We start from the raw sequence: 27,961 nt of genomic DNA on the forward strand, positions 1-27,961 counted from the left end.
GAAAAAGTAAAAACATTGTCAAATGCAGAAGCAAAATGGTATTTAAATGGAACATAAAAACTGTGTTCAAAGATAGTTATTAAGTTATATTTTCATTTTACTTGGTGCTGTCAGTTTAAAAGTTATGTAAATTAGCACTATACATGTTCCTAATAATTCATGACGGTCAGTTCTAAATTACATTTATTTGAAACTTTGTACTTAATTTCCCTTAACACGGAACTGCAGCAAAGAGTAATCAAATTTCTTTTCCAAATTTGTTAACATATCAGGTAATTACTTTTTACATGTTCAATGAAAATTCAAATATCCGATATGAATGACGATCATCAATCAAACCTATTTCAATACTGTCATTCGACCGAATCTGGTACCTATAATTTACGAGTCTAGACTTGCATGACAAACTCAAAATTGAAAGTTGGGGATGATTTATAGCAGAAAGTCTTTCCAAAATTTCCCCTAACACGTTGCCTGACAAACTTAGTTATAAGGGAACTTTTGGAATAAGGACTTTCAGGTATCAAGAAATATAAAATAAATTTGATAAGTTTCCGATTCTTGGGAGAGTTTTCGTAAATTTAATAAATTAATTATTTGTTGACTTCAGTAAATTTTAATCGTTCCTTGAGAGAGATAATTAACAACTATGTATATACATGTAGAAATATTCGTCACTGTGAAACAAGTCAAATCACCGATATTTGAAATATCTCAATTCTGATAAATATTCCAAATCAATAGAATGTATATTGTTGAGAAAATTAAGTCATCGATTAGTGCAGAGCTGATTATCATCAGTTATTAGGTTCGAAATGTCGCTAAAAAGCTTCAATCACAGATAAAAACATGAAAACCAAGTGGTCGTTGAGTCCCCCCCCCCTTATTTTTTAATAAGTCAATCAGCGGCAATGAAATAACAAAAATCTACAAATTATTAAGTCATAAATGTTATGTGTAAACTCTATTAGAAATCAGCGGGAGTGTTTTGCTCGAAACTTTCTAACATACTGTGTATTACTAACTACATGTGTGCATGTGTATTATTAACTACATGCCATTAATGAATAATATTTACGAAAGAGATCATTAACTTACGCTGATATGTATTTAATTCAAAATTAACAGAAAACTAAATATGTGCTATGGACATATTTTGTCCTACCGTTTGAAATCAAAATTGGACATAAAATTATAAGTGTATTGACAAGGTCTTTTATCATATTTTATTTATTTAAATCATCATAATGTTCATCACATTTAAATGCTTACGGAAGTACAGACGAAAAAATAATCCCATGACATATTTGGTTACAAATTTGAACTGAATTTTACCCATTTAAATCTATTCGCTCTGTAGTTATAAGGTTAATTTATATTTGGATAGCAGAACAGACACATTTCCTCTGAATGGATTTCGATCAAAATTTGATCAGAAATCTGCAATTTTGTAGTTATTATCATATCTTATCATTTTTAGGTGAACGCGCTTTTATGTCATCATGCATAAGCAATCAAGCAGGATTAGGGGAGATCTAAAACATGGAGATTTGTCAAAATTTTCGAATTTCGTTACGAATACAATACTTTCTCTTTGTATACATTCAATACTAAAAAAAGTAAAAATTGTGAAAAAGCATTTTCGTGTTGATTTGTAAACTTCTGTGATGATTTCGTAGATTATCTCAGATGTCTCACCCTCCATTACCTTATCCAATCTGAAATGCTCAGATCCAATGTAATTATCCAATCTGAAATGCTCAGATCCAATGTAATTATCCAATCTGAAATACTCAGATCCAATGTAATTATCCAATCTGAAATGTTCAGATCCAATGTAATTATTCAATCGGAAATGTTCAAATCCAATGTAATTAATTTTTCAATTTGAAATGCTCAAAAATTATACAGTGTGAATTCAGAACCTAATGTTTTGAATGTTGTAAGATGTGAATTATTCATCACTTCATCAACAGCCTGCCTGAAATTTATCAGCATTCACTTAATTTATAAACATTAACAGCATTAATTAATCAGCAATCACTTAACAAAGACAAATTTAAACAACTATGGACACTGACAGAAAAAGGTACATTTCCTTATTCATAATTTTTATATGAATAAAAGTGCTTAAGATTAACTTTTCAATCTCTATTGCTTAAATGTTTTTATATAAAATAAAACAATGGAAATATAATTTCTTCTACAAATTTAATTATGATTTTATATGTTACTTTCATAACATCTTCCAGAACAGAAACTCATTTTTAATATTACTTAAAAATATAACACTTACAAGCAATTCTTATTTTTAAAAAATTATTTAAGAAATATTACCTTAAGTAATGATACACAAATACGCTTTACCACTATCCCAGCGATTTAAATTGATAGAGGAGAAAACTGATAATTCACTTATCTACAGTTCGAAAGCCGATTATAGTAGCTTATCCCAAGAATTTTCGTTTTATTTCAAAAACCTGTTTATCGTTTGCTAAATGTCTTTCGAGGCCAGTTCGTTTCCCACTGTCACTGTTTAAATTCATTTACAATTGAATCCTTTATGTTTAACTTGATGTTCATGATTCCCTTAAATAAAAATATTTTAAATATCAATTATAACATGCATTAAAGTTGCTTATGTTAATGACTTTGTACTTACTTTGTTGACTGTTTATATGTGCCTTTTTAAGGGAGTCAAGTTCCATGACATCATAACGATTAAAACATAACGATTTTTTATGGCTCTGTAATTTCTCTTTTCTATCCACCATGTAAACTCTATAAATATCAAAAAGAATCTTTCTTTAGCTTTCAAGAATGGGAAAAAAATCACGCAATTAAATATTTCATGAAGAAAGAAAACGATTTGAATTTCAATGCAATCTATTGTTCAGCATTAGAGAAAATCGGAGAAAATTCGGGAAATATCTATCATTATTAAAATGATATCATTACAGATAAAATCTTAAAATTTTTCAAACTTTGTAAAAAGGACTTTTGTACAATGTTATTTTCAGGAGTTATCGCTGGAAGACACCAACATTTCGCTCAATTTTTAATTAATTAGCAGTTTCAAAAATCCGATCCTCCCACCCTCCAAAGTACAATAATGCTAAATTTGATAGCTATGGGATGTTCTAGATTTTTTTTTGTCTATTCTGAGTAAGTATTTTAGTATATTTATTTAAATGTATAAATTCTGAATTCCACAAGTGGTGGGAAGTTCTTTTATTTTACAAAAATTTCTTTGACCCAATAAATTTGATTTATTACTAAATTGAGTTCTATGATTCATTGGTTCTTCTTGACAGTATAGAAACTTTTGTGTAAAAGATAACCATTCATCATTATAAGCATTCAACATTTTTTTTTCTTTTGCTAAAAAGTAAACATAAAGGATTATTTTTCTATGTAATAGCATTATTTATGTTTGGAACTATCCGTCTTTTGCGAGTAGTATTTGTCAGGATAAACGGTTACCTAAAAATTTCAATTAAATATGTTATGTAATTTAAAAAATAAAATATAAATATTTTCGAAACTTCAAATATTGATACATATGAAATTCATTCCATTTTAGAAACTTTACATCTTTTTGTATTCTGCCTAATTATTTAGGAGGATATAAGAAATTCCAGGCGTTTGTGCATGCATAACCACAATGACTTATTTATATTGCTTATATATTACTCATTTAATGCAATTTATTACTCAATAAATGCGTTTTATTTTTTTCAGAAATGTAAGTTTACAAACAAGGCTCAATAAATTCATATGCATTTTCACGAGTCAGTGTACCATAAATATGTAAAATTTTATGCTTGTAGTTTGTCAGTATATAACAAAATGCTTATGGTTACTTTTAAATGCTTTCAAGCTTAGCATCTATAAAATAACTTCTTTCATTACAGATTAGAATAATTAAATCTAATTAAAAATTAATTATATTTAATATATTCAAAAAGGATCATTGAATTTCAATAGCTTAGTTAAAAAATATGAATAGATCCCATTTTCTATGTATATTATGCAAACGTAACACACCGATAAAGTAGTTACAAATAGTCTTTAATTAAAATAAATTGCTGTTTAACCTTCCGCCGGGCGCGCCGTTATAAAAAGTACAACAGTTGGTTTGTTTTTTCTTTAAAACATAATTCTGGCAATAGAGGGCGTTAATCAACATGCGTATTCGTTTATTGAATCTTCCTTCACATTTCCTGAAAGTTATTTGCATTTCTAATTGCGCAATCAGCTGCACCTGTCATTTTTAGCTGTAAACATCTGCGGTGTTGTACTTTATGTAACGCGCGCCTGCTTGTAAAATTCTTTTTCGACAGAATCTTTCTGAGTGAAATTGTTAGTATTTTGAATGGGATTTGAGGTAAAATAATGTCTAAACGAAAACAATATTTTAAAGATCTCAAAGAAATGGTGGATTACCTAATGAAAATTTTGAATGAAGATTCTGATAGTGAAGATATTGAAAATGATCTACAATTTCCTGAATATGACGCAGATTTGAGTGACGAAAATTTAGAACAGGAAAATCACAGCAGTGACTCTGAAATAACTGCATCAGATGACGAAATGACTGAAAATAATAGTGATGAAAATTGTTATACGGGAAAGGATAAAATCACAAAATGGAAAAAAGAAGAAATCGTAAAAACCTCCAAAACCAAGAACAAAAATATTATAAAGAAACTGCCAGAACCAACTGCATATGCAAAAGGAACTGCTTCCGAAATTGACGCTTTTCTGAAATTGATTGATCTGAGTATGATGGATGAAGTAATTTATTGCACAAATAAATATGCACAATGAGTAGAAGCTAAATATTATCAGAAAAAATATAATTCTTCCTAAATATGCGTAAAAATATAAACAAATGCGTAAGGTTCATATGTAAACAGCATTCAAAAAATCCTATGCCTGCCATGTGAAGCAAATAATGTAGGTGAAATGTCCTACTGATTCTGCAAGTCCAAAAGTACTTTATAATTCTTTAGTTATTCATTATTCATTAATATTTTTTGTAATTGTAGCAGTATTTACTTTTTTATACGTTTAAACTTCTGTTTTAATATACTATAACAAAATAAATGTAAATGCATGGTACAATATTTTCTTAAATTGTTACCAGAGATAAATTATATGTTATTTGTTTGCAAAATTGTTTGTAAAATTAAAATAAAGCAGCTAAAATTAAATATTTTTCACCTGTTGTACAATTTACAAAGCGCGCCCGGTCGTGAAAGGAAAATTCGCGTTCCCAGCTAAAGGTTAAATTATACTGTTTATTATCAAATGTCTTATTTCTGATGTTATAAAAAAATAGATGTAGATGGCATTACTGGGTTTGTCACAAATTTCTGGTTTTGAAGGTAACGATTGCGGTTTCCTAGATTTCCAACGCAAATTACGACAGCAAATATAATTAACCAAAATTCACTCATCCGAAGCAGTGCATTTAATTAAATGCTGGGTGATTTCTGATCGATATGGACATATACCATGTCTTATAATTAAATCTTTCTTGCTTTGAAACGGTTATCCAGCAATTAATGCGAGATTCTGGAATGACATATATAAAAATAACAAAACTTATACAATGATTTGATTCAGATGTACAAAATGTAGCGATTTTATTTCTGTAGCATCAGGAGTTAGGAATATCAATAAAATTCTTACATTTTTTTATTCACCATAAATTGTGAGCTTCCTCTTATAAATTACATACAAACATATCTGTTATGAATTACATCTAAACTATATTCTACGAATCAATAATTTCTTTGAATGATCTAGTGTAATTTATGGATTTAAACATTATATGCGAGTTTAATTACAAAAAAATTTGTAAAATAATTCGTTTATATATATATATATATATATATATATATATATATATATATATAAAGTAAGAGAGGAGACACTTCTAATTTTTAAACTTCGGTTTCATTTCATCCCGGAAGGCATAATTTATGTACAGGAAGCGCAAACGAACTGGCGTCAGTTCAAAAGCGATACAAGAGCAGAAACCGAAATATTATCATCAGTGATTATATACAATGAGATTCTGATAAAGATTTCTGTATACGTATAGATTTAGAATAGGGAAATCTAGATATTTTTTTAAAAGAATTCGCTTAGGTTGACAATTTTTTATCCCTTTACTTGTAATTTCAATGCTTAAATCACCACTGATTTAAGCATTGTTATAGAGCTTCTGCAGCAATAATTAGATAAAAACGATGTAATGGGATCAGGAAATAAGAGAACGTTTTAGAATTAAATAAATGTGGGTTAAATGAAGATAAAAATTAGGAAATGAATTACCTTAACAACGGACTTTAAAATATCATTACATATAGGAATTTTTATGAACCAATACGTCATGAATGACCATATGTCCTTTACCTCTTATTTTCGAGAAAAGTCTTAAAAGCATTATTTCATTTTATATTTATTATGAATAAAAAATCCGTGACAGCATTTACCAGTTCTAACCAAGGTCCTGATTTCTCATATGTGAAATATAAACACAAAATACATTGTAACTCGAAACTTTGACGAATCTCCAAGTTTCATATCACCCTGAGTTGTCCAAAAATACATTTTCGGAATATTGTTAAAAATTGGTAGATAAATGTCCGATATCAAATTGAATATAGTTAAAGAAATTTTTTTAAACCTCTATTGTTGATAAATTAGACATATTATTTAAAAACATTGGTAGACTTTAGCTCATTGGTTTTTCTTTCCTGAAAGTATTCTTTAAAAAGTAGTAAATGTTTGAAAAAATAAAAAGTTATTTTAAAAAAACACATTTTACCCACATATTTGCCATTTCAAATATACGTTTTAATAATTATGTCAGCATTATTAGTTATCCATTTCTAATTTAAGCTCAAATTTTATGCACTAATCTACTAATTCGGATATAGCAGAGTTAGTTTATTTTTTTAATAAATAAAGAGGAAAATAAAAATAGGTGGTTAATTTTTCAGAAATTCAAATACTTGAAACTTTTGGGAGCAAATTCTAACTGTCAAAATTTTAAAATTATATCATGAATATCTCTTTAATGGATTGCACAATTTTTCTTAATGAAAAGGCTATATCGGTGATTTTGATTAAAAACACCAAAACCCAAACTAATTTTATTTCTTTTAACTTCTCATAGTTAAAGACATTTCAATAACTGCAAAGTTATTATCACTTTCTACACATATAGAATAAACAAGCAAATACCTAATCGCAAATCATTCAATGAGCAGCCAGCTATGAAGATATTCCACACATGGTGATAAAAATTCATTACTTTTGCTTCCATCTAATGTGGTTGAGTTCCGACCAGATATGGGAATTTTCCACCAAACCACCAAAACCCAAACCAATTTTATGTTTCTTTTAACTTCTCATAGTTAAAGACATTTCAATAACTGCAAAGTTATTATCACTTTTTACACATATAGAATAAATAAGCAAATACCTAATCGCAAATCATTCAATGAGCAGCCAGCTATGAAGATATTCCACACATGGTGATAAAAATTCATTGCTTTTGCTTCCATCTAATGTGGTTGAGTTCCGACCAGATATGGGAATTTTCCACCAAACCACCAAAACCCAAACTAATTTTATGTTTCTTTTAACTTCTCATAGTTAAAGACATTTCAATAACTGCAAAGTTATTATCACTTTCTACACATATAGAATAAACAAGCAAATACCTAATCGCAAATCATTCAATGAGCAGCCAGCTATGAAGATATTCCACACATGGTGATAAAAATTCATTACTTTTGCTTCCATCTAATGTGGTTGAGTTGCGACCAGATATGGGAATTTTCCACCAAACCACCAAAACCCAAACCAATTTTATGTTTCTTTTAACTTCTCATAGTTAAAGACATTTCAATAACTGCAAAGTTATTATCACTTTCTACACATATAGAATAAACAAGCAAATACCTAATCGCAAATCATTCAATGAGCAGCCAGCTATGAAGATATTCCACACATGGTGATAAAAATTCATTACTTTTGCTTCCATCTAATGTGGTTGAGTAAACTAACCACTTTCAACCAGATATGGGAATTTTCCACCAAACCACCAAAACCCAAACCAATTTTATGTTTCTTTTAACTTCTCATAGTTAAAGACATTTCAATAACTGCAAAGTTATTATCACTTTCTACACATATAGAATAAACAAACAAATACATAATCGCAAATCATTCAATGAGCAGCCAGCTATGAAGATATTCCACACATGGTGATAAAAATTCATTACTTTTGCTTCCATCTAATGTGGTTGAGTTGCGACCAGATATGGGAATTTTCCACCAAACCACCAAAACCCAAACCAATTTTATGTTTCTTTTAACTTCTCATAGTTAAAGACATTTCAATAACTGCAAAGTTATTATCACTTTCTACACATATAGAATAAACAAGCAAATACCTAATCGCAAATCATTCAATGAGCAGCCAGCTATGAAGATATTCCACACATGGTGATAAAAATTCATTTCTTTTGCTTCCATCTAATGTGGTTGAGTTGCGACCAGATATGGGAATTTTCCACCAAACCACCAAAACCCAAACCAATTTTATGTTTCTTTTAACTTCTCATAGTTAAAGACATTTCAATAACTGCAAAGTTATTATCACTTTCTACACATATAGAATAAACAAGCAAATACCTAATCGCAAATCATTAAATGAGCAGCCAGCTATGAAGATATTCCACACATGGTGATAAAAATTCATTACTTTTGCTTCCATCTAATGTGGTTGAGTTGCGACCAGATATGGGAATTTTCCACCAAACCACCAAAACCCAAACCAATTTTATGTTTCTTTTAACTTCTCATAGTTAAAGACATTTCAATAACTGCAAAGTTATTATCACTTTCTACACATATAGAATAAACAAGCAAATACCTAATCGCAAATCATTCAATGAGCAGCCAGCTATGAAGATATTCCACACATGGTGATAAAAATTCATTGCTTTTGCTTCCATGTAATGTGGTTGAGTAAACTAACCACTTTCGACCAGATATGGGAATTTTCCATATCACAATCTAGAATCCAGATTTTGACAAAGATGTATGAAACATTTCAAATCTGATTTTATCAGTCTGTTGATCATATTCGATTTAACTGCTTCATAAGGATTCACTTACATTTACAGTGATTTCCTTCATCGTTTTCTTAATTTTAGAATTTTACAAGTTTTAAAAATATTATTTGTCACAATTTTTTCTGTAAACTTATTTACACGCATCAATTTATTTTAGCAAAATATGGGACAGGATGTCCTATTGTCAATGACCTAACTTCGAATTATATATGGCAATATTTTTTTCTTTTCAGATATTGTCGTTTTAAATACTTTTCATTCTTTTGATAAAATATGATCATGCCTTAAAATACTGAAATCGTGCTTTTTATCATAAAGCCTGAAAGTCTACATCAGAGGTTCCCAAACTTTTTTTTCTCGTAGACCACTTTCAAAGTTTTACTATTTTCGGTAGACTCCTACATTTCTACTGTATTCCCAAAAACTCCTAAAAACATCACCCTAAATTGGGGGTGTTGAGAAGAAAAAAAAAAGTAGCACATTTTCTTGTGTCCTATTTATTAAAATAATACTTGTGGTTATACAAAATTATAAACATTTATTATTACAAACAATCAACAATTGACAAAAAATCAACAATGAACTCTGAAATGTAAATCAACAACAAAAAATAGTCATACTTTTAATGAGACGGATGTACTTGATGAATTGGCATCAAATTATCAATATTTGGCTTTAGTTTTGTAAGAAGTAATCTCAAATCTCCCCGTTCTGTGATGTTCAATCTGCTCCTTTTTTTTCTTAACACTAAACGGCACTAAAACTTGTTTCGACAAGATATGACGAGAGAAACGCTATCAAAAATTTGGTGGTGGTGTACATTTATACTATTATCTATTGTTCTATTCAATTCTGTGTTTGAACTGAGTCTCGAATATTTTTGAGTACCTACCTAGTGAATGATGCTACCTGCCTGCGTTGATAGGTAAATCCAAGCCATAATTTTTGTTCTTTATTATGAAAACCAGAAAATTTTTCGTGGACCCCCACTTACATCTTGTGAACCCCAGTGTGGTCACCTATGGACCTCTGAGGGTCCACCTGGACCACTTTGGGAACCTATGGTCTACATGGATGCATTCAAGAAGATAATCATTTTATGAGATATCAGGGAATTCAAGACAACACAATCCATCTCCTATCATCCTATCGTAAAAAGGGTTTTTTAATATTATACTTTCCGAAATAATCTTTGGAAAATAGCAAGATTACGAAATTAAATGGAACAATGATAAAAGACACAATGCATTTAATACTTTGCAGTAAATTATCATTATGTCCCTCAAAAATATTTTACAACAGCTATGCTGGACTGAGCGTTACAATTGTGTTACACATTTTATGAACAGATACCAAAAATTCAAAAAGAGAACACTTCAGCTTTTACCACATAAAAATTTACTTTATAGATTTTATTTCACGCATGGCAGTGTTCAAAGCATTAACTATTATCGCAGCAATCAAATGTCTTTTTTGAAAGAAAGTCATGAATGAATTATGATTTTAAATAATATTGCAATATAGCAAATGCCATGTAATAAAAATTACATGGCCGGTGCAAATGAAAGGTTTCAGGAACGACGCACCTTGAAAAGAGAGATAGGTTTAAGAGTAAAAATAGTATGTCCCATGATCATGTCATAAGCATTTCAGTCAGTGTTATTTTCTCTTGGAAGTTAGGACGACATGTTATAGAATAGGTTTGTTTTGTGAAGAGGGTTGAATCGATTACCGCATTTCAGCATGAGTTTCATAAGAGATTAAAAAAACTATAGAAATTAATCTATTTACCCACCTAATGCAATCATTTTTTAGATTAATTATTGCTCAAATGTTTCATAAATGAAAAAAAACTACCAGGTAATCCGAGTAAGGAACATACTTCTGAAAATATAGAAGATGTAACGATGGTAGCGATTTTATGTCGCTCTCCTTTTAGATATTCTGTGGAACATATTTCGTAAATGAATTCCTAATATCAGCTGTGCAGTTATCGATTAATAACTTATTTTTTTTCTTTCCAAAATAAAAAAAAAATCTTCTCGGCAAGATGGAAAGCAAAGATAGTTTCCTTTACATCTAAGTTACTACATGGCAACAGAAATTTTTTATTCTAGAAACAGTCAAAATTAGGGCATAAAAAATACATTTTGTGCCCTTCACTTTAAGACATTGCAATTATTGAAACATTTAAATACAAAAGTTGTTCATCTCAATGTTGCGCTAATTTGACAAATTGGAATTATTTTTCCATCTTCTATATTAAGAAAGTTATAGAGAAATGAAAATTTCTACCCCTCATCATCTCCAATCCCTTTGAGCTAGATGGGCCATTTATGAAATCGTCCGATATTTTTACATTTCTAACAATATATTCCAAGCCAATCAAAATTCAAATAAACTTACTCTAGTTATCCTGTTCAAAGAATAACATGGGCAAAGTGTTATAGGCATATTATATATAACTTTTGAACGAAGGGTGGTGGTTTTGGTATATAGTGTTACGAATCTGCGATGCGGCTTCCCAGCATAGTGGGTTCCATAGGAGGTCCCAGAGCTTGGCGACAAACTTGGCGCCCATTTGGCGACAAATTTGACGACATTGGCGACAAAATAGATTATACCCGAAACATCGAGAATTTTCCCGATCCGTCCAGTAGGAACGGAGTTAAGCCTCGAACGTTCCTGATTGGCTGAGAGGCTTCTAGCCCCGCCTCCTGAGACCTATAAAAGGAAGCACCCGCAGCTGCCGGGAGTGGTGAGTCGAGTTATGAACCAGTGGTGAATTGGGTCGTGGACCAGTGGAGGCGAAGAATAGTCGGAAGCGACGGTGAAGAACTCGTCTTCCAGGGACTAGCGGAGCAGCGACGGAGTAAAGCTGCTGTGTATACTGTTGTATGCTGCATGTCTCGGCTGAAGATAATCGTCTTCTATGCTGTATATAGTTGTCGTCCTTGTGCTATCCTGTGTGTCTTCGTGTAAATAAACGTCGTTGTTTCATTTTCTACTGCCGCCTGCTGATTGAGCGTTCTTCAAACCATATAACTCCCACTATCCAAACGAACCCCGGAAATTTCGTAACAATAGGGACCCTGATCGGTTAAGCACTGAAGGAATTTTCCCGAAGTCTTGTCAAGAGAACCACTGCAATAAGTAATCTTCCTATAAGAATCTACCTAAAAATTTGAGATTTTGAAAATTACAGAATCATTTACTCGTCCTGTTCTTTAAAATTTTTAGAGAGTGTAGGAAGAAGATGTATTCAAACACAAGTAAAACTAGATGAAAATTAATTATTTATGTAACTGGAAATATAATTAGGAAAACATGACAGTCACAAAAAAATATTTTCGCAGACATCCAGAGAATGTGAGGCTCTATTCAGAGAAATTTCATTACCGCTTTCACTCAGCAGCAGTTTTATCTGCCTCATTTAATCACGAAAATGACTGAAATTTCTGTCATTTCAAAAGCTACTTCGAGTGGAAAGTTTAAAGCTCTTGTTGGCACACATTTCAATAAGCTGTAATTCAATAAAGAGCTCTTCAGCTTCCATCTAAATTGAAGGGCGAATTAATTTATTTTGCTCCATTATTTTGACTGACTATTAAAGATTATTTTCCAATATGGAATACAAAAACTTCTTTCGTGAGGTATTTACAAAACAATTTCATTTTGCATGCCTTAGATTAATTTGATGACATATTGTTGGTGGTAAGCTAAATTTAATTAAAAGAATGCAATAAATGATTATTTTACAGCCAGAATTCTAAGGAGAATAAAATTTTTCATATAAATCTTATTTTAAAAGAAATTTAACATCTTCATATTGTGGACAGGTACCATAATTAAATTATGAATAGCTCTGATGAATTTTATTCATTTATTTATTCTTTAATCCACGCTTAAAGAATGAGATATTCAAATATATAATTATTTTATGAACAGAGATGCAAAGAAAATGAAGCATTAAATGTAAATTTTATTGAAAAAAGACAGGAGCGTAGAAAAAATATTGAATAATTATTAATAACTCTGGCGAATTGGTATTTGTTTTTATTTTTCCTCATGTTTAAAAAAGTCCTATAGAAAGAAACTATCATGAAATAAAATTAAACTATTTGACATGCATTACCCCACCTATACATTATCTAATTTTTCTTGCAGTGTGGTCTAGACTTCATGAAAGAAGAAATTTCCATTTAGAAAATTGAATTATTCAGAATTCTAACCAAGTTTCTAAGGTAGTATTTTAGTATTTGAAAAAAACTAATTTTTTTTTTTTGATAATTTAACATTCTCTTAGCTATTTAAATAGTTTTTCACTTGGATTTGTTGAATCTCGTGTGATATGTAAGGAAATAGTCATTTTTTGACTAAATGAGTTATAATAAATTTAGACACCAAAAACAAATAAAGAAATATCGGAATATTTTATGTTGTCAATAACAAAAGGAAAATTTAGGCAGTAAAAAATTAAGTATGTAATATAAGTACAAATAATTTGTTGCCAATGTGCCAAGATTAACGAGCTCGGAAATTAATTTCATACTATTTTGCAATAATGACACAGGACTTGATCGTCAGAATTAGAACTAGAAACAAAAGTACAATGCACTGTTACATTGAGTAATATTTTATGCTGTCAATAACAAAAGGAAAATGTAGGCAGTAAAAAATTAAGTATGTAATATAAGTAAAAATAATTTGTTGCCAATGTGCCAAGATTAACGAGCTCGGAAATTAATTTCATACTATTTTGCAATAATGACACAGGACTTGATCGTCAGAATTAGAACTAGAAACAAAAGTACAATGCACTGTTACATTGAGGAATATTTTATGTTGTCAATAACAAAAGGAAAATGTAGGCAGTAAAAAATTAAGTATGTAATATAAGTACAAATAATTTGTTGCCAATGTGCCAAGATTAACGAGCTCGGAAATTAATTTCATACTATTTTGCAATAATGACACAGGACTTGATCGTCAGAGTTAGAACTAGAAACAAAAGTACAATGCACTGTTACATTGAGGAATATTTTATGTTGTCAATAACAAAAGGAAAATTTAGGCAGTAAAAAATTAAGTATGTAATATAAGTACAAATAATTTGTTGCCAATGTACCAAGATTAACGAGCTCGGAAATTAATTTCATACTATTTTGCAATAATGACACAGGACTTGATCGTCAGAATTAGAACTAGAAACAAAAGTACAATGCACTGTTACATTGAGGAATATTTTATGTTGTCAATAACAAAAGGAAAATGTAGGCAGTAAAAAATTAAGTATGTAATATAAGTAAAAATAATTTGTTGCCAATGTGCCAAGATTAACGAGCTCGGAAATTAATTTCATACTATTTTGCAATAATGACACAGGACTTGATCGTCAGAATTAGAACTAGAAACAAAAGTACAATGCACTGTTACATTGAGTAATATTTTATGTTGTCAATAACAAAAGGAAAATGTAGGCAGTAAAAAATTAAGTATGTAATATAAGTAAAAATAATTTGTTGCCAATGTGCCAAGATTAACGAGCTCGGAAATTAATTTCATACTATTTTGCAATAATGACATAGGACTTGATCGTCAGAATTAGAACTAGAAACAAAAGTACAATGCACTGTTACATTGAGGAATATTTTATGTTGTCAATAACAAAAGGAAAATGTAGGCAGTAAAAAATTAAGTATGTAATATAAGTACAAATAATTTGTTGCCAATGTGCCAAGATTAACGAGCTCGGAAATTAATTTCATACTATTTTGCAATAATGACACAGGACTTGATCGTCAGAGTTAGAACTAGAAACAAAAGTACAATGCACTGTTACATTGAGGAATATTTTATGTTGTCAATAACAAAAGGAAAATTTAGGCAGTAAAAAATTAAGTATGTAATATAAGTACAAATAATTTGTTGCCAATGTACCAAGATTAACGAGCTCGGAAATTAATTTCATACTATTTTGCAATAATGACACAGGACTTGATCGTCAGAATTAGAACTAGAAACAAAAGTAGAATGCACTGTTACATTGAGGAATATTTTATGTTGTCAATAACAAAAGGAAAATGTAGGCAGTAAAAAATTAAGTATGTAATATAAGTACAAATAATTTGTTGCCAATGTGCCAAGATTAACGAGCTCGGAAATTAATTTCATACTATTTTGCAATAATGACACAGGACTTGATCGTCAGAATTAGAACTAGAAACAAAAGTGCAATGCACTGTTACATTGAGGAATATTTTATGTTGTCAATAAGAAAAGGAAAATTTAGGCAGTAAAAAATTAAGTATGTAATATAAGTACAAATAATTTGTTGCCAATGTGCCAAGATTAACGAGCTCGGAAATTAATTTCATACTATTTTTCAATAATGACACAGGACTTGATCGTCAGAATTAGAACTAGAAACAAAAGTAAAATGCACTGATACATTGAGGAATATTTTATGTTGTCAATAACAAAAGGAAAATTTAGGCAGTAAAAAATTAAGTATGTAATATAAGTACAAATAATTTGTTGCCAATGTGCCAAGATTAACGAGCTCGGAAATTAATTTCATACTATTTTGCAATAATGACACAGGACTTGATCGTCAGAATTAGAACTAGAAACAAAAGTGCAATGCACTGTTACATTGAGGAATATTTTATGTTGTCAATAAGAAAAGGAAAATTTAGGCAGTAAAAAATTAAGTATGTAATATAAGTACAAATAATTTGTTGCCAATGTGCCAAGATTAACGAGCTCGGAAATTAATTTCATACTATTTTTCAATAATGACACAGGACTTGATCGTCAGAATTAGAACTAGAAACAAAAGTACAATGCACTGTTACATTGAGGAATATTTTATGTTGTCAATAACAAAAGGAAAATGTAGGCAGTAAAAAATTAAGTATGTAATATAAGTAAAAATAATTTGTTGCCAATGTGCCAAGATTAACGAGCTCGGAAATTAATTTCATACTATTTTGCAATAATGACACAGGACTTGATCGTCAGAATTAGAACTAGAAACAAAAGTACAATGCACTGTTACATTGAGGAATATTTTATGTTGTCAATAACAAAAGGAAAATGTAGGCAGTAAAAAATTAAGTATGTAATATAAGTACAAATAATTTGTTGCCAATGTGCCAAGATTAACGAGCTCGGAAATTAATTTCATACTATTTTGCAATAATGACACAGGACTTGATCGTCAGAATTAGAACTAGAAACAAAAGTAGAATGCACTGTTACATTGAGGAATATTTTATGTTGTCAATAACAAAAGGAAAATGTAGGCAGTAAAAAATTAAGTATGTAATATAAGTACAAATAATTTGTTGCCAATGTGCCAAGATTAACGAGCTCGGAAATTAATTTCATACTATTTTGCAATAATGACACAGGACTTGATCGTCAGAATTAGAACTAGAAACAAAAGTGCAATGCACTGTTACATTGAGGAATATTTTATGTTGTCAATAAGAAAAGGAAAATTTAGGCAGTAAAAAATTAAGTATGTAATATAAGTACAAATAATTTGTTGCCAATGTGCCAAGATTAACGAGCTCGGAAATTAATTTCATACTATTTTGCAATAATGACACAGGACTTGATCGTCAGAATTAGAACTAGAAACAAAAGTGCAATGCACTGTTACATTGAGGAATATTTTATGTTGTCAATAAGAAAAGGAAAATTTAGGCAGTAAAAAATTAAGTATGTAATATAAGTACAAATAATTTGTTGCCAATGTGCCAAGATTAACGAGCTCGGAAATTAATTTCATACTATTTTTCAATAATGACACAGGACTTGATCGTCAGAATTAGAACTAGAAACAAAAGTAAAATGCACTGATACATTGAGGAATATTTTATGTTGTCAATAACAAAAGGAAAATTTAGGCAGTAAAAAATTAAGTATGTAATATAAGTACAAATAATTTGTTGCCAATGTGCCAAGATTAACGAGCTCGGAAATTAATTTCATACTATTTTGCAATAATGACACAGGACTTGATCGTCAGAATTAGAACTAGAAACAAAAGTGCAATGCACTGTTACATTGAGGAATATTTTATGTTGTCAATAAGAAAAGGAAAATTTAGGCAGTAAAAAATTAAGTATGTAATATAAGTACAAATAATTTGTTGCCAATGTACCAAGATTAACGAGCTCGGAAATTAATTTCATACTATTTTGCAATAATGACACAGGACTTGATCGTCAGAATTAGAACTAGAAACAAAAGTAGAATGCACTGTTACATTGAGGAATATTTTATGTTGTCAATAACAAAAGGAAAATGTAGGCAGTAAAAAATTAAGTATGTAATATAAGTACAAATAATTTGTTGCCAATGTGCCAAGATTAACGAGCTCGGAAATTAATTTCATACTATTTTGCAATAATGACACAGGACTTGATCGTCAGAATTAGAACTAGAAACAAAAGTGCAATGCACTGTTACATTGAGGAATATTTTATGTTGTCAATAAGAAAAGGAAAATTTAGGCAGTAAAAAATTAAGTATGTAATATAAGTACAAATAATTTGTTGCCAATGTGCCAAGATTAACGAGCTCGGAAATTAATTTCATACTATTTTGCAATAATGACACAGGACTTGATCGTCAGAATTAGAACTAGAAACAAAAGTGCAATGCACTGTTACATTGAGGAATATTTTATGTTGTCAATAAGAAAAGGAAAATTTAGGCAGTAAAAAATTAAGTATGTAATATAAGTACAAATAATTTGTTGCCAATGTGCCAAGATTAACGAGCTCGGAAATTAATTTCATACTATTTTGTAATAATGACACAGGACTTGATCGTCAGAATTAGAACTAGAAACAAAAGTACAATGCACTGTTACATTGAGGTGACAAACCTCATGGCTCTTCTAATGGCGTGTTGACCTCTATTTGCTCTACAAAGTGCAGAATCTCGATGTGACATGGATTGAGCAAATCGTTGGAATTTCGCAGTGGTAATATTGAGCCATGTTGTCTCTATATATGTCAATAATTGCGATAGCATTGAAGGGCAAGCTTTTGTGCACGAACTGACTTCTCGATTATGTTCCATAAACATTCGATGGGATTCATGTTGTGTCATCTTGATGGCGAAATCGATCGTTTGAATTGTCCAGAATGTTTTTCAAGCCAATTGCGAACAGTTGTTACCCGATGATATGGCGCATTATTATCAACAAAAACTATATCAGTATCTGGGTATAAAAATACAATATGTCTTTAATCCCATGAATGGTTGCAAGTGGTCTATAAGTATATGAGCATAATCATTTTCAGTCAATAATCATTTCATTTAGATCAGAGGTCCCAAATGAAACGATCCCATTTTCCATTTGGGTCTTCTGGATACAAATGGGGTCCATCAAATAGACCAATGTTCCAGAGGACCCATTATATGTAGAAACATCCCACACAATTATGAACCCTCCACCAGCTTGCACAGTGCTTTCTTAACAACTTGGGTCCGTAACTCCGTAGTGTCTGCGCCACACTCGAATCTTATCAGGTCTTATGGACTAATATCTTGTCTCACTCAACAAACTCATGGTTTTTCCAGTCATCTAGAGTCTAACCGATATAGTCACGAGACCAGTATAGGTGTTGCAGACGCTGCTGTGCTGCGCCTTTCGTTTTAATATGAACACTCAAGTCGGTCTTTTGCTGTCATAGCCCATTAAAGTCAAATTTCGCTGCACTATCCTAACTTAGGCATCCGTAGTAAGTCCCAAATTGTTATTTCATGCAGTGTTGCTTGTCTATTAAAACTGACAATTCTACGTGCAGCTCTGGTCTCGGTCACTAACTCCTGACAGTCGACCACTATGTAGTCCATGGTGAAAGATGCCTGAAATCGGGTATTTTCGGCATACTCTTGACACTGTGGTTTTCGAAATATCGAATTTCCTAACAATTTCCATAATGGAATATTCCATGCGTAAAACTCCAACTACCATTCCGCGTTCAAAGTATGTTCATTCCCGTCGTGCGACCATAATAAAATGTATTTCTTAAATTCGCATGAAAGTCCTGTCAATGCACTGCCCATTTACACATTTTGTACGCGATACTACTGTTGTCTATTTGCTGATTGCTATCCCATGGCATTTCTCACCTTAGTGTATATTTAAATAAACCACATTAACATCATTTCATCACTTGGTCATACTGCATATATTTTATAATAGTCCATTGTAAGAAAATTATTGGTTACATTGTTCTACTTCTATTCTTTATCTAAACCGTAACATATTTTCTTAGTTTCCTCATATTATTTATAGCTATCAACGATTTCGAAGAGACAATGATTAAAACTAATTTATTAATTAACATTTATATACATTGAAGTTATATATAATATTCTACATCAAAACTAAATATGAAAAAAAGAATGTTTCCTTGATGAATTTTGATGTATAAACTAATAAAAATATAAGTTAATTTTTGGCTGAGTAATCTATAACCTTTTCTTCCATTTTTCTGAAAGCATGCTCAATTATAGAGAAAAATGAGCTAACCAACAGCAAAGCTATCTATAAAATAAATTAACATATAATTCCCTCTCCTGAAATATGAAATATCTTTTATGTATTGATGAAAAATAATCATATCTTATAAATGCGTAATTAGATGATGATATTTTATCCTAATTAAATCGCAATTTTTCTTCCTCAAACATCCGAGAGCATAAATCCACTATATTTTTGTCACATTGCATCAAATATAAATCTTGCGCCAGTAAACCTCAATATCTAATCCAGTCTTAGTATATAAATGTTCAATTGAATGTGCCGATCGGGAAAAAAAAGCCTATAAAAGACGCGGAAGAAATAACTCCAAATTGCTTGCAGTCATGGTGACAGACAAAATGAGATCAATTGCGTATTGCCTCAGAATCAAAGGGCCCTTCGAGAATACTGCTGGTTGAAATCTTTGGAGGTATCTTTTGAAACCCGAAATGAGATAGGAATTTACAGAATCTGCGAACCATTTTCGTCTCTAGGCGGAAGATCAGTCTGGGGCTCAGATGCTATAATTATCTACGAAAAAATACGTTTCTATCTTATATACGGCAATCAGTACATTGAGAAGGGTTTTTTAAAATTATTTAGGGAGAAGACAGCTGGGACGAATTAGCTTAATTGAGGGAACGAATTAATATAATTGAGGGAAAATAAAATATGTGTTTGAATCATCTAGTCATATAATGATGCATTTTTAGCCTAATCTAAGAAACTTCATGCCTATTCTACACATATTAACTCTAAAGTGAATTTTTCATTATCTTCAAGTGTTATAAATTTAAAATTTTCAATTCATATATAATCTATTACTGCACACTATGCTAAGAATTTGAGATAAAACTACTCTGCGTTTTTGAGCTATCGTATTTCCGTGTTTCTGAAAATACATACCGACAGACGGTTAACCCCTTTTTGGATTTCGATCAAAATTTGATAAGCGTTTATATGCTATATATGTTAAATCCAAAGTTTATTCTTGCGGCTCTCTTCGTTTTATATCTATCGTGTTGTATTCGAACAGTCAGATAAGCATACTTTTTCTGAATATATCGCACTCAAAATTTCATAAGAATCTACAAATTTGGTGTAAAGATCACATGCAAAATTTCATTCATCTAGTTGATGGACACAATAGCTCGTATTTGAGTTATAATGTGTACAAATAGAGCTATAACTCAAAAAACTTATGTAATTCAAAACATAATAATGTCCAAAACATGGGAAAAAATTTTAAATCTCGAATCCACATTTATTTAAAGAATACGCTATTTTTTCTGCTACTATGTATACTAGAAAGTATAAAAAGTATATGGCAGCAATTTATTCTCACTTGATGTCCAGCAACACTCGTCTTATTACAGCAGTTGAAACTGGTGTTTAGCTGTTGGATTTGGTTATGTTTTCGACGTTCTGTAATTTGATTAAATAAAAGTCCATTTGAATTTGCAATAATTTCAAAGTGGAATTAAGTCGATTTGCTTTAACGGCAAAAATAAGTTAATTAAGAGTGATGAATACTTGTGGATATTTCCTAACTGCTGTGTAATTGCGGAATTTCAAATTACACAAAGTTCCATTATACACAATGCAACCATCTTGGCGACATTTTTCGGTTGCTTGGCGATAAAACCCTAAATGTATACAATTACCTTGTGATGACAATAAATGCATAAATGGCTTTATTTAAAATGTGTTCACTTGCAGCTAAATTAATTTAGAAAATTCAGCAAGAAGTAACAAAATTATCATTAATTTATGATTATTTAATTTGGTGCTGTATTAATTTAAAAGATGATGATGGCCAATTTATTAATTTTCTTCAAATGGAAATTACGTATTTAAAACGAATTTACAGATTATTTTTCCCTTAGGAAAAAAATATATTCATTTTTAACTTCTAAATCTATATAAAAGAAGCTTTTGAAATTTATGTGCTTTAAAATGCAACACTTAGAATATTTCTCATAATTACTTATTAAAAAAAATTAAAGCGAACAGAATCGTACCACAATATTTTATTTGATAAAATTGAGAGAACAACTGAAAAAAGTCCCTGAACAAAATAAAAAAATTAAAAAAAAAATCTACTATCGCAAATTTCAAGTTTTCATGTGAGAACATTATCATTTTTTATTATTTGTATTAATTTGACATTAACCAGTTTAAACCGGTTTTAAACAATCATGAGACTTCTTTATCTTCCCTCTCTAATTCTATTATATAATGCATTACTTCTAAGAAATTAATGAATTCTAAATAATAAAGAAAACTTTATCTATCTAGAACACTAGATTTTATGATGTTTCAGAAAAATTATGCTGAAATTTTTATACAAGGGTTAATCTTAGTGATCCATTTTAAACATTATATCAAAAACGACTAAATATCTGCTTTGACATTCAATAAGCAACACAAAATATTTGCTGTTTATTAAACAAGACCTAACTTCAAAAGTCAAAAGATTGAATAATAATATCTACAATTTGCTATATACCAAATGAACATGGCTCATTAAGCTCAAGCGTATATTAGAAATATGAAGAAAAAAAAGTTAGCATGAAAGTTAAGCAAATGAAAATGGTTGAGCATTCAGTCAATGAAATTAATTTCCAACAATTTTCTCTAATTATTTAAAGAGGAATATCATACTACGATCTTGGTTCGATAGAAATGAAAAATTTATTCTGAAAAAATTAGAATATATTATTTTTTTTATTTCATTCATTATCATTGTAAGTTCTACTTTCAGCATTTTTGAACATGAGTATTAAGTGCTTTTAGACAACATGACATAACTATGTTATTCAATTTACTGATGCATATTTGAGTTATTGTTGGCACAATTTCTGCTGCTAGTCCATAGCCTAAATAAAATCTTCATTTCGTGTTGAAAAATTCGGATGAACAGATATTATTCAAGACTAACATGTTTCACCAATGCAGTCATAAAATCACATGATGCTTAGCAATTAATCAGAATATTTCTGTTATATATATATATATATATATTAGCTGCTTTTATTTATACAAATATAAATGTTTTTCTCCTATAATTATTTAACTTTCTTACTTCTCAAAACCATCGAAATCATAACGATAATTATTTTACTATAAAAGTATATGTTTACTTATATTCTTGTGTAATTTTTATTCAAAAAACTAAACTTATTTCATATCTCAACAACATCAAGAAGAAGGGAAAAAAATTATTTATATTTTCAAGATGAGATATTATCCAAGTATTAGAGATTTAATCATTGCTAATTTTACTGGCCGCTTTGTATGCAAAGGGATAAAATAATTATTCCTGAGCTTTCAAACAAAGGAAGAAAATCACGTGACCAGATATTTGACTGGACAATAAAAAAGCGGTTTCGATTTCGGTAAAAAAATCAGTGATAAAACCGACTACTAAAAACCAAGCAATTTAAACAAAATATTAAAATTTAACAATAATCTGCATGACATGTAAATTAACAACATTAAAAAGACAATTTCTTAAATTTTAAAATCGTGTAAAAATTAGTTTTGTGCAATATTATTTACGGATATATCATGGGAAAATTATAAACTCTCGTTTAATATATAATTAAAGATTTTAAAAAATAACTTCACGTATTCCCACCTTGCAAATAATAAGTGTCCCACATTTAGTTTCTGTAAAGGTATGTTCTGTATAATACCATCATACCTTTACCACACACACACATCCATTTCTATTATTAAAGAAATATGATACTAAGATTTAAAGACTAAAGAAATACGTTCTCGTAATCAGTCCATCATTTATTTGCTTTTAAAGAATTACTTTTCAACCATAATGCATTACTGAACTTTTTTTGGTAACAGACAATTACAAGCTTTCTACTTTTCATTAAAAATGGACGAAAAAATTGTATAATGGCATTCACCAATCATACTTCAAATAGAAATGCAATTCAATATTAATCAAATGTTATTTTTCAATAATTCAGTTTCCTTTTTAGCTTAGAATAAGAGATTCATATATTCTTTCATGGTTTAAACCATCCAGAAAAATATTCGATGACTTTCTGAATTCTCACAAATCTTCCTGGCAAGAACTTTTAGAAAACAATATGGATAAATCTATTCCTATCTAATAACAGATCAAATTTTACTCTTAAAGGAAACAAAATGCAGCAAATAAAGCGCTCTAGTTCATTCTTTTGTTCCAAGAAGAAATAAAATTGCTCAACAATTGATTCTAGTACTCCCGCAAGTTGCCTAAAATGTCAGAAATTTCTCAAACAAGAAAGTGCTTTTATCTTTCAAATATATGAGAAATGGAATAAATACTTCCGCAATTTACAACGCCTTGAGAGTATTATTCATAAGCTTTGGATGTACTTTTTGAAGGTGAAAAAAATTGCTACTGTAAGCGCGAAACAATGACCTCAATCAATAAAATCCAGAAATGCCTTCCTAGAGAATTTTCACTAGAAACTTCATAAGATGATGCATAACAGAATAATTTAAGATTTATTCTTGCACTTTCTATTTTTTTCCATCTCTTCACCATTAAAAAAATCTTTTTCCTCATATTTTCCGTTCTTAATGAAAACATCTAGCAGTTATTCTCTGCTCCGTTAACTGGCTTTGAACCATTAAAAATTGATAGTACAGTACACTTAATCTGATGATTTAACTTCTTTAAATTTTTGTCACCATGGCTGTTGATTAGCCGTGTTTTATACTAAATCGTTCACAGTGACTGAAAGAGTCTTCTGCAAAAAAAAAAAAAAAAAAATCAGCTATAACGATATTTTATTTCATGTTTTACAGATTTTTCCTGTAGGCTTCCATTCCAATTATTGAAGGAATCAATAATTCTATGATAAATCTCCAAGATATTGAACGCTCATGTCTATAATAGAAAATACAAGTTTATCTCAATCGATTACGTATTAATAATTAATTTAATATTAATTTAAGAAACAATGTATTTCTGGTTAACATAGCAATAATTTGGAATACAAAATATTTCATATGCCCCTCTATTTGCTTTTATACGAGTCCCTTAGCAAATGATTTTTTTTTCCTTATCAAATAAATCTCTTTCAATCTTTTTGTTAAAATAAAGTTTTCAAAATACAACTGTAATAACATTTTTCAATGGTTCAAATGATTTAGATTCTGGAAGCACTTACGACTTGAGTTTTGGTACAAATGATGTCACTTTTTTTTATGCCATCTAGAGTAAATAAAGATTATTTGCATATGTAAAATTAATATGCAAATTTAAAATACATAACTGGAAGTTTCCTTTTTATAGTACCCATCAAAATAAACCCATTGGGTTCTTCCACTCATTTAGCGAGCATTTGCTTTTCTCTTTTCTTCTCTTCTCTTCATTTCACTTCTTTCAGCCGTGGGGTGAGAATGGCAAGTAAGGATGCTGCAAAGTAAGGATTGGCAACATGATTTACAGTTGCGGTTCTTCATTTTGCAACGATGATTCAGGGCCCTTTTAAGACAAATCGAACCACTACTCGGCAATGCTACTGATGATGCTTCGAAATTTATAAGCCCAACTGTAATTATAAACCTCCATATACCATAGCAAAATTCAAATCCCGAGCAGTTTACTTTTCAGAATGTACCTCAAATCAGCGTTCTCGCTTTTTTGTGGTTTCTAGATATTTTCGATCTGCAAATTTTTTAAAAAATTACTTGTGTACTATTAATCTCTGGCCACTTCCGAACAATAATTACGAAACAGACCATTAGAGTATAATCTTTATCGTTTTTCTTTCTGCAAATAATCGCTCGAATGTAGTAATTACACAAGAATTAGCAAATCGAATGCATATTTTGTAGGTCTTTTTCCAATTGATTGAAACCAAAATTTGACACAGATACAATTATATTCAGAAAATAACATACCAATTTTCGTATATTTCATTTAAAGCATTGCATTTTTAATTTATCAATTTGACACGCTTGTGACAGATCAGGTTCACAGACTGTCAAACTCCTTGAAGAATTTGGTTCCAAATATATTATTTACAATTTAGATGTTAAATCTTCGTACAGAAATTTGTACATTTAGCTCTCTTCGTTTTATAGTTATGTTAACTTAAATTCTGAAGTCGGACTAATGGACTATCTGTGAATGGAGTTTGTTAAAAACTTGATGTATTATAGACCATGTATCAAAATTGGTCCATCTAGTTTAAAGTTTTTTTAGTCATTGTGTTTGCTCACAGACAAACAAATATAATTCCAAAAATGAGATTTTGGGATTTAGAAAAGTGCCTGAAACGTAAAAAATCGTCAAAATATCGTGTTCAAATATTTTGAAGATTGTAATACTTTCTCTTTGTATAATTTGTAAATGTGAAAGCAAAAATTTTAAATTCCATTGCAAGGGAATACATATTTAGCAAGTTCCTTTTTAAAAAAATATAAAATATATCATTTTTTTAGAAAATATAAAATATATAATTTTACTTACAAATTTTTAAATTTAGTTTTTGCTGTTTGATAGTAATTTAAATGAAATAAATAAAAATTAAATAATTTTAGATTACTTATATTTCTTTAATATTTATTTAATATCGATGGTTTCCTTTCAATGCAACTACCAAACTCATAATCTTTGCACCACCAAATATCAAATATCCATTAGAAAAGCATTTTTTTTATTTATACATTTTATAAATGTTGTAAAACAGCAAAAGACGTTTCCGGAATCCTTACGCATAAAACGATATTTACTTTTGTATTTTGCATGAAGTCCAAATAAAATGCATGCATAAACATTTAGATATATCGGCGAAAAAATTCTGAAATTTCAGATGAACATTATCCATTACCGATAATGATGACCTTCAAGACATGATTCATATCATTAACCCACGTCCATTACTAAACAATAGTTAAGAGAACACAGATTATTTGGTTTTTGCTTTAGGGCACAACAGTAGAAAAAATTAATGCTTATCATTCTTTCTGAAAAAGAATTTCCTCTGGTGTTGAATAGTTTATTAATAATAAGCATATCGAAGGAGAAAATGTATAAGAAATGTATGTATTCAATATTGAAATGGTCCGAATAATTAAAGAATAAAATAACTATCCACTGTAAAATATTAATATAATTATACTGGAATTTCGATGCAACAATTTTAATCCATATATTTTTAAATATTTCTAAAAGTTTTGAGGGAAATTATTTCATTAAAAGTAATTTAATTACACATAGAAAGAATTTTTACTACATTTCCATGTAACACTTGAAAGATTTATGTATTCATAGATGAAAACTGTATCTGATGTTGCTTCCCATACGATAAAAATTTATGAAAAATTGCATTTTTACCATGCAGTCCAATTATAATAGTCTGATAATGTTTCATGCTTAAATTTCATCATGCTTATTTGCATGATGGATATATAATGTAGTGCACAAAGGTAATAAACCTGGGTCAGGTGGTTTTTAAGCGATTTTCAAATTTTTAATCAGAGTTTTAAATTTTATTAGATTAGAGTACAGAGTTAATGTACGTTTCTCATTCAAAAATTGTTTTTCCTCAATACATCAGAATATATAAAAAAAAATTGAATTTCAAAAAAGTAAGTTTTTTGACAGTCACTTTTGTATACATAAAATTAAATTTTAAAAATAAAAATAAACCAATCAAGTTTCAACTATAAAGTTTAAATCTCCTTTAATAATTTTATGTAAAAAAGTAGAAATTTGCTTTTGCTTGACAATATTATATATATTCTCAGATGAGAACTACAGATGTAATATTTTAATTCGTATTACATTATTTTAGAAATCTTATAATAAATGAAGAATTTCACAGTAATGCTCTTTTCGCGATTTTAATGTTTCCACATAACTTAAATTACAAATTAAGAAAACTATAGAGGACACAAGAAATTAAATTTATGAAATAAATTTAAATTAACATTGAATTCCTTAAAATGTTTTCTCATTCTTTTTTTCCATGCATTAAGAGGTTGCTTAACTTAGTTTCAGGGCTGCACTAAGCATAACAATGTTTAATAAGAAAAAGGAATGAAATATTTCATCTTGAATGGATTAGTCTGTTATTCAATTTTGTTTCCTTTTCATCGAGTTTCACGAGACTTAAAAGCTTGACTGAATGATACAGTCGAAAGAAATAGTTCTTTGAAAAATAAAATTAACCTCATAGACGGTAAGTACTTCAGATTACTGACAATCAGAATGTCAGACCAAAAA

Source organism: Argiope bruennichi, chromosome 6, assembly GCF_947563725.1.
Source record: "Argiope bruennichi chromosome 6, qqArgBrue1.1, whole genome shotgun sequence".
In the NCBI taxonomy this organism is placed as follows: Eukaryota; Metazoa; Arthropoda; class Arachnida; order Araneae; family Araneidae; genus Argiope; species Argiope bruennichi.